The sequence below is a fragment of the Lactuca virosa genome, chromosome 2 (genome assembly GCF_052849685.1).
Source record: "Lactuca virosa cultivar CGN04683 chromosome 2, Lactuca_virosa_CGN04683_v6, whole genome shotgun sequence".
In the NCBI taxonomy this organism is placed as follows: Eukaryota; Viridiplantae; Streptophyta; class Magnoliopsida; order Asterales; family Asteraceae; genus Lactuca; species Lactuca virosa.
In genome coordinates, this window is record NC_136427.1 from 194,420,008 (window position 1) to 194,441,055 (window position 21,048).

Here is a 21,048-nt window from a genome sequence, read left to right on the forward strand (position 1 = left end):
GTGCTTCCATTTCCATGAAAAGGGGCACTGGAAGCGAAGCTGCCCAAAGTACTTGCATGATATTAAGGATGGGAAAATCAAGCCCTCCTTTGCAGGTATTTACACTATTCATTCTAATGAAACATCACATGCTAATTCTTGGGTCCTTGATACAGGCTTTGGTATTCGCGTTTGTTCTTATTTGCAGAGACTAAAAGGAAGTAGGGAAGTGGAGCATGGGAAGATAAACTTAATCATGGGAAATAGGAAAGTGTCGCCTGTGACCAAGATTGGAGTTTATTCTTTATTGCTTAGTAATGGTTTAAATATATATTTGAATAATTGTTGTTTCTTGGCCGATATGGCGAGAAATCTTATTTCCTTTCACAGTTTGTATAAACAAGGTTTTACCTTTGCTTTTAATAATAATAATGGTGGTATTTATGCTTATTATAATGGTGTTTTTTTATTTTGAAGCTTTACCTTGCAATGGTGTGTATGAAACTGTGAATGTTGTAGATAACCTAGGAAATAATGTGTTTCATATTGATTCATCCAATGATTTGGATCAAGCATGCTTATGGCATTATCGTCTTGTACATGTCAACAAGAAGCGCATAGGCCAACTCCAAAAGGTTGGAGTCTTGGAATCATTCAATTTGAAATCGGATGATACTTGCGAATCTTGTTTACTTGGAAAGATGACTAAGTCACCCTTTACTGGTACTTGTGAAAGGGGTGAGGGTTTGTTGGATCTCATACACACTGATGTGTGTGGACCCTTCAGATATGTCACAAGAGATGCTAGTCGCTTCTATGTGACTTTTACTGATGATTATAGTAGGTATGGCTATATCTACTTAATCAAGCGTAAGTCAGAAACCTTTTAAAAGTTCAAAGAGTTTAAGGCAGAAGTGGACAATCAATATGGCAGGAAGATAAAGGTACTCCGATCCGATCGAGGAGGATAGTATCTTAGTATCGAGTTCCACAACTATCTTAAGGAATGTGGAATTGTTTCACAACTGACACCTCCTAGGACACCACAGTTGAATGGTGTGGCTGAGAGGCGCAATCGAACCTTGTTGGACATGGTTCGTTCCATGATGAGTCAAGCTTCGTTACCAATCTCATTTTGGGGGTATGCCTTAGAGACTGCCACCCATATTCTTAATCTGATCCTTACCAAAAAGGTTGCCAAAACACCTCACGAGATGTGGACTGGGAAGGTTCCCAATTTAGACCACATCAAAGTTTGGGGTTGCAAGGATTTTGTGAGGCGCGAGACTCACGACAAGCTCGAACCTCGAAGTGAGAGATGTATTTTCATCGGCTACCCACAGAAATCCTTTGGATATATCTTCTATCAACCAAGTGACAATGTTGCCTTCGTCGCGAGAAGAGGGGTCTTTCATGAGAGAGAGCTTATATGCCAAGGGGACAGTGGGAGGAAAATTGACCTTATAGAGCTTCAAGTGTCAAGCGGTGAAGGAACCTCAAACACTAGCAATCAACCCAAGGAGAAAACTCCTGTTGAACCTATTGACAAATCTGAACCTCTGAGGCGTTCCACCAGAGTTAGGACTGCACCTGAGTTTTATTATGGTTTCCATATTACTACAGAAGGTGATACATTTATCAGTGATAGTACATTGGTAAATTTGGATGAGCCTAATAACTACGTGGAAGCCATGGCAGGCCCAGAGTCTGTTAAATGGAAAGTGGCTATGGATAGCGAGATTCAGTCCATGTATGACAATAAAGTTTGGAACTTGGTTGACAATGAACCGGGTAGAAAGACAGTCGGGTGCAAATGGATCTTCAAGAAGAAGAACGGCACGGACGGAAAAGTACACACATATAAGGCGCGACTGGTTGCAAAGGGCTTTACTCAAACTCAGGGAGTTGACTATGATGAGACCTTCTCACCATTAGTGAAGATTAAATCTATAAGGGTTAAGTTGGCCATAGCTGCATTTCATGACTATGAAATATGGTAGATAGATATCAAAACTGCTTTCCTTAATGGAAAGTCGGCTGAAGATGTTTACATGAGTCAGCCAGAGGGTTTTGTCAATGCAAGATACCCTAATAGAGTGTGTAAGCTTAAGAGATCCATATCTAGATTGAAACAACAATCTCGTAGTTGGAATCTTTGTTTTGATGAGAAAGTCAAAGAGTTTGGCTTTTCGAGAAGCGAGGATGACTCATGTGTGTATGTCAAGGCTAGTGGGAGTATAGTTAGTTTTCTTGTGTTGTATGTGGATGACATATTACTCATAGGAAATGACATATCGACCTTGCAGGAGGTTAAGTCCTGGCTTGGGAAGTGTTTTGCTATGAAGGACCTTGGATAAGCTACCTATATCCTAGGGATAAGGATTTTGAGAGTCAGGAGTAAAAGACTAATAGGACTTAGTCAAAGAGCCTACTTGGACAAGGTGTTAAAGCGTTTAAGCATGGAGAACTCCAAGAAAGGTGACTTGCCTATCCAGTGCAATACCAAACTGAGTAAGACTCAGAGACCGAGTACAGAAGCTGAGATAGCAGAGATGAGCCGGATACCATATGCTTTCGCAGTTGGCTCAATCATGTATGCTATGACTTGTACTCGACCTGATGTGGCCTTTTCTTTGAGAATGGTCAGTAGATATCAAGGGAATCCTGGTAGAGCTCATTGGACTGCAGTTAAGAACATTCTTAAGTAGCTGCGGAGGACTAAGGACTGGATCCTTACCCTTGGTGGGAGTGATGACTTGAGAATATTAGGGTATTGTGACGCCGGGTTTCAGACTGACAGAGACAATATGTGTTCTCAGTCAGGCTGGGTGTTTACCCTAAATAGAGGAGCAATAACATGGAAAATTTCCAAGTAGGAGACTGTGGCTGATTCAACGTGCGAATCAGAGTACATTACAGCAAGCGAAGCATCGAAAGAGGCGATATGGTTGAAGAACTTCATCGGAGACCTTGGAATTATGCCATCCATAAAGGAGCCCATAGAAGTTTTATGTGATAATGAAGGGGTGGTTGCCTTAAGTAAGGAACCGAGAGATCATGGTAGATCAAGGCATATCGACAGAAAGTACCACTTCATAAGACATCAGGTAGAAGAATGACACCTCGTGGTGAAGAGGATATCGTCACAAGACAACCCAGCAGATCCCCTTACAAAGGGATTGAATAGGGTTAAGCACTTGCAGCATGCACGAGGCATTGGGCTAAAAGACTATATTAGTTTTAGTAATTAGATAAATTAGAAACTTGTAATAGGTAAATTGTAATTGACATTTTGATGATTGTATAAAAGAAGTTTTATTTATAAGTAAAGTTACTGTCATGTGTCAATTATTTACTTTTGTTTCATTTTGCATGTTTTGACTTCCTGAATAATATAATTATTCAAACTATCCATAGTCAATCATACATTGGAAGTAGGTATGAGGCTAGACTGTCATGATTTGGCTGTAGATGTCTAAGGAGTTAGACATGGAAAGTGTCTGTTGCACCATTCATGAAGGCTTGTGAAATAATAATTTGAGCATTGGATCAACCCGCACTCATTAGAATCACTTCATGGAATTTATCACAAGTGATTGTGAGATGATACTATCATATAATATTCAAACCAAAATATATGAGTTGTTGACTACAAATTGGTTGTGCATTGATGATGCGTAAACGCATCAGTCACTTGATGTTACAAAACGTATCGTTGTGCGTGATTTAACGAGTAGTTAGTATAAGCATATAGAGTCGAAGTTTATCTGTTCCTTTTATCCTAAGAAGGATTAAAAGCGATATATGGGCCCCTCGATGATTTGTTTTGACCTATGTACCGGGCCCGGTCAGAACGAATTTGATGTGTTCAATTATGTTCTATGTCAAACTAATCAAAAATCCGGAAAATAATTGCAGGACAATAAGTATGACGATGTTCCATGTATTTCTCCACTGATATCTTGTAGAACAAAGGAGTATATGATCACTTATCTAAGTACAGTCACTGACTGGGTCAGAGTTCGACAGCGGCTTTTTGGAAGCTAAGATTGCTAATTGGATCTTGAAGCTACATTGGCAGTTATAGTTATTAGACTTATCCAAGTGGGACACTATTGGATTTGGTGTCTAAGCCCATAACTATATCTGGTATGTACTTGACCCGATTGTAGCATGGTCCTTTTGGGTTGCCTTCACCATTGCAATTTGATAGGATGGACTTTTGAGAATAAGATTATTGGTGATTTATTAATATATTATAAGTATAATATATTAATTGAGAAATCATATTATTTAATTAGTGTTTATTAAGAAGTAATTTGGAATTAATTTTGTGATCAAAAGTGACTAATTAAATCTAGGGGGTTGATTATGTAAATCATCCATTCTTATAGTGTGGGCTAAAGATCCATTAGGGTGGGCTAAGTGATTCATGGATAGTCCATGGAGCTTTAACCCATGGAGCCTAAGGGATATAGAAGGTCATGGTGCATTAGGGTTTCATGGATGAAACCCTAGCCTTGAGAAACACTATAAAAGCCTCCCTTTGGTGTCAAAATCGGTGACACATGTACACAAGAGCATAGAACCGATTTTTGAAGCTACAAGTCTTATTCTCTTAAGCCTCCTTTTCATATTGGTGTTTGGGACACATTAGAGGCACAACATGTGAGGTGCTCAAGCTTCCAAGGTCAATAACTACACAAGAGGTAAGATATCTAACTAGTTGTTACTTTGAATTGTATGCTAGGTAAGTTATATGCTTTGGAAATTTGAAAATGCATGTATAATTAGAGAAAACATAGTTCATAAGTATCTAGGGTTGCATGTGTACCATAGGAGTGTTATAGTGCTTAAAACCTAACAGTATCTAGGGCCCAAATTGCCCTGCTTCCTGAATCGAATCACCCCCTTCCATGAGGAAACCTTCAGGAGGACAAAATCTCCGACTTGGAACTCTAACTCTGATCGTTGTCGGTCTGCGTAACTTTTCTGATGACTCTGGGTCGTCAGTAACCTCTGTCTGACCTGCTGGATCTGCTATGTCGTCTTGAGCACTATCTCAGTGCTCCCCATCACTCTCTTCCCTACCTCGCCCCAACAAGTGGGAGTCCGACATCTCCTCCCATATAGGAGCTCGAAGGGAAGTATACCGATACTGGAATGATGGCTGTTGTTGTATGAAAATTCAGCCGAGGGCAAGTAAGTGTCCCAACTTCCACCGAAGTCCATAACATATGCACGGAGCATGCCCTCGAGCATCTGAATCATCCGCTCACTCTGCCTGTCTGTCTGTGGGTGGTATGCGGTACTGAAGTGCAACCGGGTACCCAATTCCTCATGAAACTTCTTCCAGAATCTGGAAGTAAAGTGCAAATATTGATCTGACACTATCGATGTCGGCACTCCATGCTGTGCTACCACCTCTCTCACATAAATATCGGCTAATTTCTCTGCAGAAGAGTTCTCACTGATAGCCAAAAAGTGAGCACACTTCATCAACCGGTCCACAATCACCCATATGGCGTCAACCCCACACGCAATCCTGGGTAACTTGGTGATAAAATCCATGGAAATATGTTTCCACTTCCACTGGGGAATCTCTAGAGGTTGCAATGGGCCACGTGGATGCTGGTGCTCAGCCTAAACCCGGTGACAGGTCAAGCACCTCTCAACTACCCATGCCACATCCCTCTTTATACAGGGCCACCAGTAATATCTCCTCAGATCCAAATACATCTTAGTGGCCCCGAGATGGATCGAGAATCTCGATCTATGTGCCTCCGCCATCAGTATGCGCCGAGCTCCACCTGTATAGGGCACCCAAATCCACCCACGGAAAGTCATAAGCCCCCGACTATCCGTCTCAAACTCAGAAACCTGTCCGATCACCCGCTCCCTCTTGCGGTTCTCTGGCCTCACAGCCTCCACCTGAGCCTCTCGGATGGTATCTAGGACTGGAGTCATCATCGTCATCCTCATACACACGTCTCGAATCGGAGCACTCTCTGCTCTACGGCTCAAGGAATCGGCTACCACATTACCCTTGCCTGGGTGATATAAGATATCGCAGTCGTAGTCTTTCACTACATCCAACCACCTCCTCTGTCTCATATTCAGGTTGGGCTGATCCATGAGGTACTTTAGGCTCTTATGGCCCGTGTGTATGGTGTACCAGACTCCATACAGATAGTGGCGCCAGATTTTAAGGGCGAACACCACCGCCCCCAGCTCCAAATCGTGGGTGGGATACCTCATCTCATGAGGCTTCAACTGCCTCGATGCATATGCTATCACATGCCCCCTCCACATCAACACCGCACCCATCCCTGATATAGATTCATCACAGTAAACTACAAAGTCCTCCACTCCCTCGGGAAGGGCTAACACCGGAGCTTCGCACAACCTCTGGCAAAGAGTCTTGAATGAGGCCTGCTGCTTAGGCCCCAGGCAAAAGTAACACCCTTCCGGGTTAATCTGGTAAGGGGAACAAAAATCTTGGAGAAATCTCTGATAAATCTCTGGTAGTAGCCAGCCAAACCCAGAAAACTCCTGATCTCGGATGGGGATCTCGGCACCTCCCATCTCGTAACTGCCTCAGTCTTGGCCGGGCCGACCAATATCCCATTCTGATTAATGAGGTGTCCCGGAAACTGGACCTCTCGTAGCCAGAAGTCACACTTGAAGAATTTGGCGTAAATCCTCTCCGCCCTCAATACTCCAAGAATCTCCCGAAGATGTTCATCGTGCTGCTCTCTGGACCTCGAGTATATCAGAATATCGTCGATGAACACCATCAACGACCGATCCAACATGGGCCTGCACACCCGGTTCATGATATCCATGAATGATGCCGGTGTGTTGGTGAGTCCGAAAGGCATCACCACAAACTCGTACTGCCCACAACGAGTCCTAAAGGCCGTCTTGTGGATATCCTCCTCAAAAACTCTCATCTGATGATATTCAGATCTCAAATATATCTTGGAAAACCAAGATACCCCCTGCAACTGATCGAATAAATCATCGATCCTCGGTAGTGGATAATGGTTCTTGACCGTCAGCTTGTTCAATTCCCAATAATCAATGCACATCCGGTGTGAACCATCATTCTTCTTGACAAAAAGGATCGGTTCTCCCCACGGTTAGCTACTCGGTCTGATAAAACCCTTCCTCACCAGCTCCTAGATCTGTGAAGATAACTCCTGCATCTCAGGTGGCTCAAGGCGATAAGGTGCCTTGGCAATAGGTGCCGCACCCGGAACCAAATCAATCCGGAACTCCACTTGCCTCTCGGGAGGCACACCCGACAATTCCTCGGGGAAAACGTACGGAAACTTGCACACCATCGGAACCTCGAAGAAAGAACTCGGTCTCTCTGTAGCAGCATGCGTATCCATCACGTACGCCGAAAAGCCCATACAACCCTGTTTTAGGCTCTGTCTCGCCATGGCAGCAGAGCAGAAAGCTGATCCAGATCTGGTACCCTCGTCATACATCGTAAGCACTCCCCCACTAGGGTCTCGTAGGGTCACCATCTGACGCTCACATTCGATCACAGCTCCAAACCGACTCAACCAATCCATGCCCACTATGACACAGACATCACCCATCGCTATCGGCACCAGATCTATCGGGAACTTAACACCAAAAATATCTAGTACACATCCTCGGAATATATCAGTGGCGAAAACTGCATGCTCGTCGGCTATAGAAACCCTCAGAGGTCGACTCAACACCTATCGCCTGATACTGATGTGACGACTAAAACCTAAAGACACGAAGGATCGACTCGCACCCGAGTCAAATAACACCAAAGCAGGTACATAACTCACAAGAAAATTTCCTATATGCAACATAGTATAAGCATAGACAAATCTCAAATAATAGAAATAAGAAAACACGTACCAGCCACGACATCTGGTGCTGCACGAACCACCTCCGCTGTCAGCTGAAAAGCTATCCCACGAGCTTTCGGTGTCTCGACCTTCGCTGGTAGACTATCAGTAGCTCATAAATCAGCAGAAGCAGAACCCTGGGATGATCCCTGAATGAGCTGAGGGCACTCGGCCTTCCGATGGCCGTTCTGCTTGCAGTAAAAACAAACTGCAAACTCCTTGGGACAATCCTTCGCCAGGTGCCCCCCTTTGCGACATTTTTAGCAAATCCCTACCCGGCATGATCCCTCGTGACCTTGCCGCACTTGCCACAAGTGCGGCCCTTCTGGCCCACAGCTCTTGCATCAGCAGGCTTAGCCCGCTTAGTCGCAGGCTGCGACTGCACTGGTCTCCGGTCTCTCCCCTGAGACTCCCCCTACTCCCTATCCTATAACTCTAGCTCAATTTCCTTCCGCCTGGCATTGCTCTAAAGCAAAGACAGTGTATGGTATGATGAGTTCGCCACAAACTCTCGTATATCCCTCCTCAATATGCTCAGATATCGGCTCACACGTGCCTGCTCAGTAGACACGTGCTCAGGGCAAAACAGCGCCCTCTCATGGAACATCCTCATGATCTCAGTCACAGTTTTTGTCTTCTGCTTGAGAGACAGAAACTCATGGCTAACCGTTCCCTCTCCACCCGGTGAACATACTCGTCTCGGAACAACTGTGTAAATCTCTCTCATGTCACTACAACATGATCTGTAGGAGTAAAGTTGGGTATCACGAACTTCCACCAGTCTTTCGCTCCCAAGCGAAGCTGGTTCAGTGTAAACCGAACTATCAGGTGCTCAGGGTATGAACACATGTAAAAATACCCCTCAATGTCGGAGATCCATCTCATAGCAGCAATCAGATCATGTGTTCCATCAAACCCTGGTGGCTTTGTGTTGCTGAACTCCCGAAAGAATAACGAGTCACCCCCTGTGGCCTCGAAGCAGCTAGGGCTACGGTGGCTGCGGCAGTAGCAGCCTCAGTAACAGCAGGATAGCACTCATCGAAGGTCTCAATCAACGTGGTCTTAATATACTCGAACATTTCTAGTATGGCCTCTTTGATAGCTGTGCCCACCTCAGCATGGATGATCCTGCTGATCTCCTCGTCACTGGTACCACTGGTGCCCTCGGGGTTGTGGCGTGTACCCACCATAATGTCTCTGAAACACAACACGAAAAATCATCAGAGACTCATTCGAGCATACTCACACTCGGTTTCCTGCCCCTACATGCTCCTTAGTATCCCGACGATTCTTACTTGGGTTGCATACAGATCCGGTGCTTTCAGTAGTACGGGCCCAATACTACCTTCCACACCAACCTGTAGTCATCCCAAGTCCTCCTCCTAGGATCCTAATTCACAATACTCTATCCCTCACGGATATCAAACTACTCTCTCGGTAGATTCATATGTGCTCATCTAGGTATCTCTCCTAGATCACTCAAACTCTCTCTAAAAGATTCCTGCTATATTTCTCCTACTCGGTACACAGAGAGAAAATAACAAATAAGATCAGTCAATAGCATACCCTAGGCTAAGGCATCATGAATCAGACAACTCTAGCTCTAAATTTTGAAGTACCTATCCTATCCTCTAGCATGCAGCTCAAATATCTCATAAATATCTCATAAGAAAAACAATTAAGGGTATTTTGGGAAATCACCGTTCGGGCTCTGGCTGATTGTACACACTTCTTCGTCTCGTTTTCTCTTTAAAACTCTTACTCATCTTTAGAAAAGTCAATTCTTTTCAGAAAATTTTTCTCAAACCCTCAGTTTGAGTCCAGACATACCCGAGGGTACATCTGAATCCCTCAAACCAAGGCTCTAATACCAACTTGTAGCGCTGTAAATTTTCAAACAAATTTTTCATCTTAAAACCACATAATTCTCATAACACATTTCACAAAAATCCAAAGTGTCAAATTATCAAAACACAAATCCATAATTGTTTGAATAAAAATCCAGGATCCTAAAAAACTTATGTACAATCAAGCCAGCGCCTTCCCGCGATCCTGAGAAGTACCGGAAACACATATCACATAACACAGTAAGCACGAAGCTTAGTGAGTTCCCCAAAATACCACACACATCTCATTAGCCTCTCATGGCTATATCTTGAATAACACCCTCTGGTCAATGTGTCTCAGTGGAACCCTCCAGTCCCACAACTCAGGTGGACCCTCCGGTTCTAACTCAATAAAGCTCGGAATAATACACAACATAAATCACAAAGACATAATGCAGAATATCACAATACTCAATATAAGCACACAAGACCCTCCGGTCATACAGAATTAACACTCAAGGTAAGTATAGTGAGAAGACTCACCTCGTAAGCAAGCAAATAAACCTCGTACACGAATCACCGATCTAGCCTCCACCTAACACATACGATAATATCTCTAGTTAAGACTTAAATCACAACTCTTAATAAAACAAGCTATTTTCTCTCTCTTATCTCTTGGGGTGGGTAAAAGACCATTTTACCCCTCCATGGTCTCCATAATCCCTGACTCGATAAACCCTAAAGTCAACTGAAGTCAACACTCGATTCAACAGTCCATGTTGACCCGACTCGTCGAGTGAAACTATGTGACTCGTCGAGTCCCCTCGTTCCTTAAGAAATATCGTGAAAATCCAACTTAACTTGTCAAGTTGTCTCATCAACTCGCCGAGTTACTCATGTCCAGACTCGTCGGGGAAAACCCTAGCCGACTCGTCAAGTTGGCTCATCAACTCATCGAGTCCCTTAAGTATATTCTCTCATTCAGATGTTTTACCACAGAGTTACCACCCCAAACTCTAGATCTATCCTCCCAAGACTGAGATACCACGTAAAGCTGCAAGCTTTACGTCCATGCATGGCACTTAGCGCTTGAAATGCCAAAACAAGTTCCATTTTTGGTTAGATGCACAAAATCTTGCCTCTAGCTCAATAAAGCTCGGATCTTTGGGCTCACCAGACCTCCTGCAGTCCAGATCTGAGGTTTCAACCTCATGATATGCTCAAGTGATCAATAACACAAGATGAATGGGAGAAAACCCTAAAAATTCCTTAAACTAAGATCTCACAAAGAAATGATCAAGATAGTAGCTTTTTACCTCCACACAGAAGCTAATCACTGAAGAACACTGGATCCACAGCCCCTCCTCGATCCAATCCACACTGCTCTCCAAATCTCCTTCCAAAGATGCACAAGAACACTTAATTTAGTCTCTCTCTCTCTCTCTCTCTCTCTCTCTCTCTCTCTCTCTCTCAACGAGTGGAACTGGTCTAGGGTTTCTGATAGAGCTCTAAAGAGAAAAGGGTGGCAGAAATGAGGGCTTAAGGCCCTTTAAATAGGACACAAACCCGAAAAAATTAGGGTTTCCTCTCACAGCGCCAACTCGTCGAGTTGGTCCCTCCAACTCGTCGATTCGGTCGTAAAACCCACATAGCCCAAATCCCTCTCTACTCAACGAGTTGGGGCCTCCAACTCGTCGAGTTGCTCAGTCAAAATCATGAAAAATTATAAAAATATTATACCTGGGAGTTGGGATGTTACATCTTTTAATTAAACATTTAATTAATTTAATGAAATCCATAAAGATGTAATTTGAACAATTCAAAACATCAAGGTGCTAAATATAAAAATTAAAAATTAAAAACTATTTAATTAATTTTTAAGTTATGAACCTAAGAGTTGGATCTTTTGAAACCTTTCATTTACAAGAGTTAATGTTTTCATGAATGAGACTTTTCATATTCCATAACTTGAGGGCAAGTTATGAAACTCTTGAAAACCTTTGGATTCCATAACTTATGGACTTAATTTTGTAACTCCTTAACAAAATTTGAGTTCCAAAACTTGATAACAAATTTTGTAACCTCTTAAAACATTTAGATCAATTTTAAAACTAATAAAATTATTCATATATTCTTTATCTTTTACCAATTTGACCTAATGCAACTCCATAGCAAAATGATTCAAATTTTACAAATAATTAGTTTTTCACAAAATCAAGTAATTATCTTAAAACTTGGCAATCATCATGTTATTGGATGGGGATAATCATTACCATATCAACAAAATCAAATTTTATGAACAAAAACAATTTGTGGTAATGATCCTAATCCAAAACAGCCAAAAACTCGAAAAATTCTACAAACAGACTGCCCAACTCGTCGAGTCAGGGCATGGACTCGACGAGTTTATCCCCAGACGATCCCACTCGGCGAGTCCACTCATGGGACTCGCCGAGTCCAGTATCCAGACAGTAAAATTAAAAAAAATTTAGCTTTGAAAATTAACAAATGCATCTATATAACAGAAAACAACCCATGGCTCTGATACCACTATTGGGTTTTATGTACTATAACACTCCTATGGTGCACATACAACCCTAATGCTTTGGATCTAATTTTTCTCTAGTTATACATGCAATAAAAATTATCCAAATCATGAAACCTATGACTAGCATACAATTTGAGTTTTACAACATAAAAACTAGTAATTAGTTAGAAGAATACCTCTTGTTGTAGCTTGTCGAGTTTTGGCCTTTCAAGAGCTTAGCACCCCAAGTGTGATGCCTCAAACAGTTCACAACACACCATGAATAAATGGAGGACTTGTGAGAGAGGTTTGGAGACACAAAAATCGGCTAGGTCTTTTCTTAGAACTCATAGGTTCGATTTTAGGCGTATGGGAATACATACATAGTGTATAATTCCAAGAGTCATGCAAATCCTAATCCTTACACTTAGGCTTATGATCCAATAACTCTTATGGACTAATTCTCAATGCACTTTCACATAAGCTTTGTCCAAAATAAATCAATCATGGATCATTAGCCTAAACCATATGTATCACTGATTTACATAATCAGTCCCTGTTAATTTAATTAGTCACTTTTTATCACTAAATTAATTCCAAATTAATTCTTGATCAATGCTAATTAAATAATATGATTTCTCAATTAATATATTATACTTATAATATATTAATAAATCATAAATAACCTCTTTCTCAAATATCCATCCTATCAAATTTCCTTGGTGAATGCAACCCTAAATGGACCATGCTATTATCGGGTCAAGTACATACCAATTATAGTTATGGGCTTAGACACCTACTCCAATAGTATTCTACCAGCATCAGCACTTTTAAGTCTTCCCGAATCATGGCGTTAGCTACTAGGAGAGGCAATGACTTGATATAGTCGTTCCACCAAGAGAGGGCTCTATCCAGGAATGTGCATGCTGCAAATTTGACTTTTCTACCTTTGGGGCACGCACAGATTTTAAACACTGATTCAGTCTTTTCGAACCAGTATGTGAGAGCAATGACACCTCCAGTGCCATCAAAATATTTGGGTTTGGCATTCATGAAGTCTTTGTATGAACACTCCCTTGGGTGTCTGTGGCTTTCTCCGTGGTTAGAATTATTGGCACCACTACCCGCCCCACTAGCACCACTTACGTTAATTTGCGTCATGGCGGCTATTACTGCTGCTTGGAAAACATAAGGGTCATACTGTGGAGGTGGTGGCGGTGGTGGAGTTGGTTTTGTGTTGTTGAAATGCCTGTTTGATTTACGTGGCGACATATTTTTCTATAAGGTTTAGAGAGGAAGTGACAATAAGTCCTCTGTAGTGGTCAAGAGTCAGGTGATATTGAAAAAGATATATCTTAGTTAGTTCTAAACGCATTATATCCTGACTTTTATAGTGTTCTATCAGCGATTTACAATAGAAGTCTACTAAATATAAGTAAACAATGCAATTTCAATTTATGAAATTTATAGCAACACTTGTAACGAATTTGTATAGTGTGAACCATATTGGGTCCTCCTATAATCACATAGTGTATACAAATTATATATAACCAATATCAAATAGACCTTCGAATAAGTGATCCTACTCTAAGTCCACAACCAAAAAAGGAACAAGAAATAAAGCAAAATCACAAATTCTAAGTCTATAAAATCTTAATTATATATAACCCTAACGTACTTAGTAATTATGGATCTACCAGCAAGGGTCCTTTGTTTTCACATGATTGATTCTGGTAAGAAGGCCTTTCTCGACTACTAGTTTATATAACTATCGAGGCCTAAATGTTGTTGTTCTAGTGTTATAGTGCCATAAAATACTCCTATAGTATTTTAACCTTCTGTTTGGTTCTAGAGCTTCCTTTTGTATATAGAGTTGGTAAGTTTTAGACTTGCTGCAACACCACGATCATTCCCAAACACATGTTGGTCGTATCTCCAATAAATATAGTTGATCAGGCGAGCAGTCATTGAATGCGCGACCTCAAATTTTATTTCGCTGGCAAGAAGGTAGGTTAACGTAAGAGGGTTCGACAAAGCCTTTCCGTTGGGAAATCCCTAATAAGCTGTGCTAAAGACTGTTAGCCTTCTCTTTAGTAGTTTCGCGAAGTTGGAGTCTAAAAAAATGTAACATCTGCCGACTCCTTTGCTCAGTGAACCCCGCATCTGAGGGTCGGGGCGTGAACGCCTGTCGGCTTTGGAAATCTGACGATTACCTAAACCTCAAGGTTGCGAGTACCGATGCTCGAGACTTCGCCCCTTACTCCGATCCCGCCTCAAATGAAATGACAGTTTGGGCACACCATCCTGCCGAGAGATAGGCTAGTTTGCTCAAAGCATCTGGTATGAGAGCAACATCTTTCTCTCCCTCATGCACCGTCTTTTTTGTTTTTGGTCAAAGGGAGGAGCGTTAGCAAAGGAAGGAGGAAAGTGGATTATCTAGGCTTAACTGTAGTGTCCAACATCTAAATACTTTTATGTAGTTCTTTCTCTGATAATGTTTCTGGTATGTATGCATATTAGTATACTTCTTATAAAATACTTAGATTTTAAAAGTATACTTTTAGTCAGATCGCTTCAACCCCATTGTATTTATAGTTGTATATCGTGTATGGCTTGATATACTTAGTTCACTATAAACAATGCTCTGATAACAATCTGTCACACCCCCAAACCAGAACGGCGAAAAAGTTCGGGGGCGGATGACGTCATGTACAGTATCACAAAAAATGAATAATAGTAATTAAAGCAACAACCATGGAATTAATAATATAGAGTTTTTACATTGTGTTCGTAACATTGTTTGTATGACACCAAAAGTATATAACAAAAACTATAAGACGTGACGCTATGATGCTCCGTCGTCTCAAAACCTGTAAGTATACCTGTCTACTGGTTCCCTGAGAATACAAGTGATTTTAAAAGTGTATCAACATATAAGTTGGTGAGTTCATAAGCATTTTAGTATTAGAAGTTTGTCTTTGTTCTTTAAAAACGTTAGTGTGTTCCTCCAGAAAAAATCCAATATTCTCTTTTGTAAATGAAATGTAGTCTTAGGCCTTAAGACCAAAATCTATGTGAGTTATAGTACTTTGAAATAGTATACTAGTCTTATTATCGAATAAAACTATATAAATGAATGCTTCCCAAAAATGTAGGTTGTATTGTATTTGGAAAATAGCGTACTGTATTGCATTTGTATGAAAACCCTTTTGTATGTATGTGCCTGGAATCCACCAGCTGTATTGTATTATAGTGTAATGTAGTTCTATTATTAAAATAAAACCTTTGAAGTTATGTTTGTCTTGTAAACCAAAATGTTTAGTTAATGCTTATTGTGAGTGATATTATAGCCATGCTAAAATGACTAGTGGCTTGCACGGCGTTCTTCAGGCATCGGAATGTTATGACATTTGTCACCCCAGACCTGCCGGTCTAACCTACCGTTCTAACCGTAGCTAAACATTGGAATATAGTGAAAACGTAGGGGTATGAACTCACCTCGAATGTGTGTCCTTGTTTGGATACGAAGTTGTAGCGATGATCCTCAGATGAGGACTCGTGTGAATAGTCGTATCCTAATAATAATTATACATAGTATCGTATTTAAATTAATAATAATAATTTAAATAATAATTTAAAGTGTTAGACAACACAAAATTATGTAAGAAATACTTACAAAAATTCTTAGGAATTATTTGAAGGTGTTCTTGATTGTTCTTGGTGTTCTTGGGTGAAAACTTGAAGATTTGAAGATGGGTATGAATGTTCTTAAGGAAAATAAGGAGATTTGAAGGAATCTGGGCAAAATCTTATGAAGATATGATGTTTGCGGATGAGTTTTGAGAGCAAAATGGGAAGGATTTCAGCCTTGGAAATGAGAAATGAGGTGTGTTTGCGGTTAAACACACACACACACACACACACACACACACATATATATATATATATATATATATATATATATATATATATAGGAAGTAGATTTCGGCCTTAATGGGCCTTATCCATGTGATTTCGGTCCTATAAGTGGCAATTTCGGTCATAAATGACCGAAAACTCAATGTTCCTTTATTCAACCATCGAAAACTCCATCTAACTTTGATTCCCTAAACCGAAATCTCCTTTATCCAAGATTCCTAAAACCGAAAACTTAAATGTAGTGTGTTATTTTATGTTTCATGTTGACTTGTTTTAGTTTAAATAAACTTCATTAAACTAGTATCAACATGAGTTTCAATCTACATATAGTAATTAACTTATAAACATGTCGTCATGGCTATAGATGATACGATGCAACAAGGTTGCAATCTTGTTTTACTTGTACATGATTAAGATTTAGACTTTTATTTGAACACGTGTGACCTTGATTGACTTTTATTGACTCGAAATAACCGGTTGTTACATAGTTTATTTGAAAAACCTCTCAAATGTCATTTAAATATCAAAAGAAACCACTTTCAGAAGTTTAAATGCACAAAACCAACATCAACAAGTTTTTAAGACCAAGTGTAGATAAAATCTTAATGACAAGTCAAAAGTGGTAACATCACTAAAAATATATTAAATGTAACTAACCCAAAAGCCCCATCCTCTCCAAGGCATCATATCATGCTACATGTTCCAATGCAAGAAAAATAACAAGCAAAGAAACAAGTGTTAGCATACACTAAGTGAGTCAATCATTATATAATGTTATAGAACACATATATCCCAAATGGGTCAAACGAAACATCACATAAACATGCATTTAATCACTCACATAGCATAACATCAAATACATCACATAACCATCACAATAATGGTCATTGTAATAATTCTTTGTTAGAACCTTTTAGTTATTTTCATTATTCAACTTTGTAACTAAATATTACTTCATTCATCACTATAATATTATGGGATGATATTAATCTTATTTTCATCATTAATAATTACTCTCCTCCAATCACCTTTGTAATTATTATAATAATACTTCCTATGACGGGTCTATATGTTCGTCACAAACTCCAAGGCAAGTATATTGTCACACCCCGCTAAAGCCGAAACACGAGGCGCAACAGTACTGTAACACCCAAAAGCAGGTATAACCTTATAGCCCTTGAAGTATCTTGATATTGGAATAAGAGACCCTTAAGTATGTTGGGCGTACTTAAGAGTACGCTTAGCGTACTTGGTGAGGAGGAACGCGGAGGAGCAGCACGTACGCTGGGCGTACCAGGAGTACGTTGGCCGTACGTGCCAGCATGTTCAAACCCTAAAAATCGGACTTGAGACCTATATAAACATCCTTAACTCCTTTGAACCTCACCTTTAACATCCTCCTTCACCTTCAAACGTCCCTAAAAACCCTAATATCATTTGTGAGTGTAGCTTGAGCTTTAAGAGTGCATTGGTGGTTCTTTTAGTGTTCATCCAAGAAGAAGAAGTTGCCAAGGAAGCTTGGAGTGTCATTTGGCTTTAAGAATAAAGCTTGTACCTTTTCATTTTAATCACTAGATCTAGCTAGGGTTTCTAGTCTTGTCCCTTTAGTTTATGTTGGACCCTTTTATTGTGATTTAAGCAACTCTAGAGGAAGGAGATGATACATATGAGGTCCCTTAGTCCTTTTCCAACATAAAAATGGAGTCTTGGTAGGAGTTTTGACCTCATGGATGCGTTTAGAGCTTCAAAATGGTCTTTATGAGGGTGTTGGGATCATATGGGACATGCAAAGGCATAAAGTTGCCAACTTTATGCCTTGGGTCGTCTTAATACGCCTAGATCTGACTTCTGGACGTAAAAGAATCGATCATTAAGCAGTTAATGGAAAAAGTGCTTAATCTGTTAGTACGTCAGGCGTAGATCTGCGTACGCCGCACGTAAGTCCCGAGCCCCACTATGCTGCATGTACCAGGGTGGTACGCTGAGCGTACGCATCGCATACGGGATTGGACCTGTTTTGGGCTTTTGGGCTATTGGGCCTCACTTGGTTATTGGACTTGGATTGCATTCTGTAAATTGTGGGGCATTTCATCTGTTATGGGCTTGGATATATTGATTGGGCTTTAATGGGCCAAGAGGCCCATTAATGATATTGAACTTAGACTTTGGGCCCATTAGCAAGGAAGGGATAATTGGGCCTCATGAAGGGGTTGGAGTTTGGGTTTCTTTTGACTAAGTAAGGTCTTGACATTAATTTATTATTATCATTCAGCACGGGAGGTTTCAGACTCTTAGGAGAGCAGCATTTGTATTTCAGCGGACAGAGGTGAGTCTTCTCACCATACCTATGGGTCTAAGGCACCAAGGCCGACCCATTATGTGATTACGGTGTATGTGTTAGTCATTATGTGTTTTGATATGCTATATGATTGTGTGTTCTGCATGGAAGACCCCGGGGGGAGCCCGAGGCATTGGGTTTAAGACCATGTGGGGTAGCCCATGGCATCCCTAGGTAAAGACCATGTGGGGTAGCCAATGGCATTGGATGTAAGACCATGTGGGGTAGCCCATGGCATTCCCTCAGGTTTTATGTATGCATAGCTTATATGATGTGTTTGTAGCTTAATTGCTAACGGGTTATGTGTATGTGATTGTGTGTGGTATGCTCTGGGGAACTCACTAAGCTTTTCAGCTTACCGTTTGTGGATTTGTTTCAGGTACTTCGGAGCCCAAGGCAAGGGCAAGGCGTGATGACGTGGTGTGCACTCTATCTCTCTTTCACTGATATGAATCGGAGGACACTCTGATGTTTTCTATTAAATAAATTGTAATGAATGTGGATTTGAAAACAATTAATATTGGGGCTTTATGATATATACAAAAATGATTGATTAATTTAAATGAAAATTTTCTTTGTCAAATTTGGGTTGTTACAAGTTGGTATCAGAGCCTTGGTTTGAGGGATTCGGGCACACCCTCGGGTGTATCAGGACTCAAAATAAGGAAATGGTAAAATGGTTTTCAAAAATAACATGAAAAGGGTTTTAAAAGAAACGAAAAGATGAGAGTGCAACGCGCATGATCAGCCGAGCCAAGTAAGTAGTTCACCAATATGATTAGCTATGTTATGCTGATGTTGAGTTGTGTTGATTATATGGAACTTGCTATGTGTATGTTTTTTAAAATTATATACGGTTAGGAGTTTATAGCCTCAGAATGATTGGTTTAGTCTTACTTTCTATTCCTTATTGGATGTGGTCTTAGGGTAGAATCTCTTATTCGAAAGTCTATTTGATCCTTTTTGTGTGTAATTTGCATGCATAAAGGCAACCTGTTGCGATTGATTTGATTGATACGAGTAGAGTAAATCTTAGGACAGCCTGAGATTGTTATTGCGATAGTTGTGGGTTATGGTTTAGTTATGGGTCGAGTTGGAGTTAGCAGGTAGGGCAGTGGGGCAAGGTACAGGTAGGTGTGGAAGGTAGTATTGGGCCCATACTACTGGAAGCATAGGACCTGTACCCGAACCAGTGTTAGATCTAACGACTTCAAGGAGGACCGGTGTGGGAAGACCCCCCCCCCCTTTTGTATATAAAATTATGATCATTGTAACTTATAACATTTCAGTTCAGCATGGTGGTGACACGATTTGGAGTAGGAAGATCAGGATCGGGATCTGGACCCGGGGTTGGGTCAGGTGACCCCACTGAGGTCTTTGATGAGAGGCTGCGCGAGCTCATTACAGCCGAGGTTACCAGGGGCATGTTTGACTCTACCCCAGTTATTTTTGGGACGGTCAAGGAGGGTATTATGGAGATTATGGAGGAGAGATTCAGGACCTTCAAGGCTGAGATGGCGGTGGTTCAGGTTGGGGCCCGCACTCCCTCGTTTCGGGAGTTGAAGGCGTGTGGAGCACCAGAGTTCTTTGGGGTCAGGGACCCCATTGTCAGCCGACGTTGGGTGGCGGATATTGAGAACGCCCAGCGCACGAGTTCCTGCCCGGATGCGGAAAAGGTTGGGTTTGCTTCTTGTATGCAGAGGGACAGAGCCCGAGATTGGTGGGGCGAGGTTACTAGCCAGGTGGGTTCAGCCAGAGTGGCTGAGATGTCATGGGCCGAGTTTGTTCAGCGGTTTGATTCCGAGTTTCCACCGCCTATTGAGGTGCAGTGATATGTTTCCACTGCAACCAGACAGGCCATAAGAAGGTCGATTGTCCATGGTTGCAGGGAGGGGGAGGAGCAGGGGCGGCGCCCGCGCCCGCCACAATGAGGATTACTGAGGGCCGCCCTGTTAAGGCGGAAGCTCCAGCGGTGAAGAGCCGCGCATTTCAGCTGACTACCGAGGAGGCTCGGGTAGCGTCGGACGTTGTGGCTGGTATGTGTTTATTCTTTCCTGTTTTATGTTTATTTGTAGTTCTTATATGTATGTGTTGTGCTTGTTTAGGGATCTTTTTGGTCAATGGTATGTCGGCTCATGTGTTTGTTTGATTCGGGTGCTACCCGATCTTTCGTGTCTCTTGTACTTAGCAAGAAGTTCCGGGACGCGCCGGGGACTCTGGATTCCCCGCTCGAGGTAGAGATTGCAGATGACCGCACTGTGAGTGCTGCAAGGGTGTACCAGGACTGTGTTCTGAATATGCTTGGAAAAAGGTTTCGCGTTGATTTAGTCCCAATATCGTTGCGCGGATTAAAGGTGATTGTTGGGATGGATTGGCTAGGAGCCAACGGGGAAATGATTGATTGCGAGCGCCAGTTGGTGAGGGTTTGAACCCCAAGTGGGGGAGAACTGGTGATACATGGTGAGAGAGCCTCGCAGGGGCTAACTCTTTGTTCGGCTGCGAGGGCAAAGAGGTTTCTACAGCAGGGTTGTACGAGATATCTGGCGTATATATCAGATACGAGGG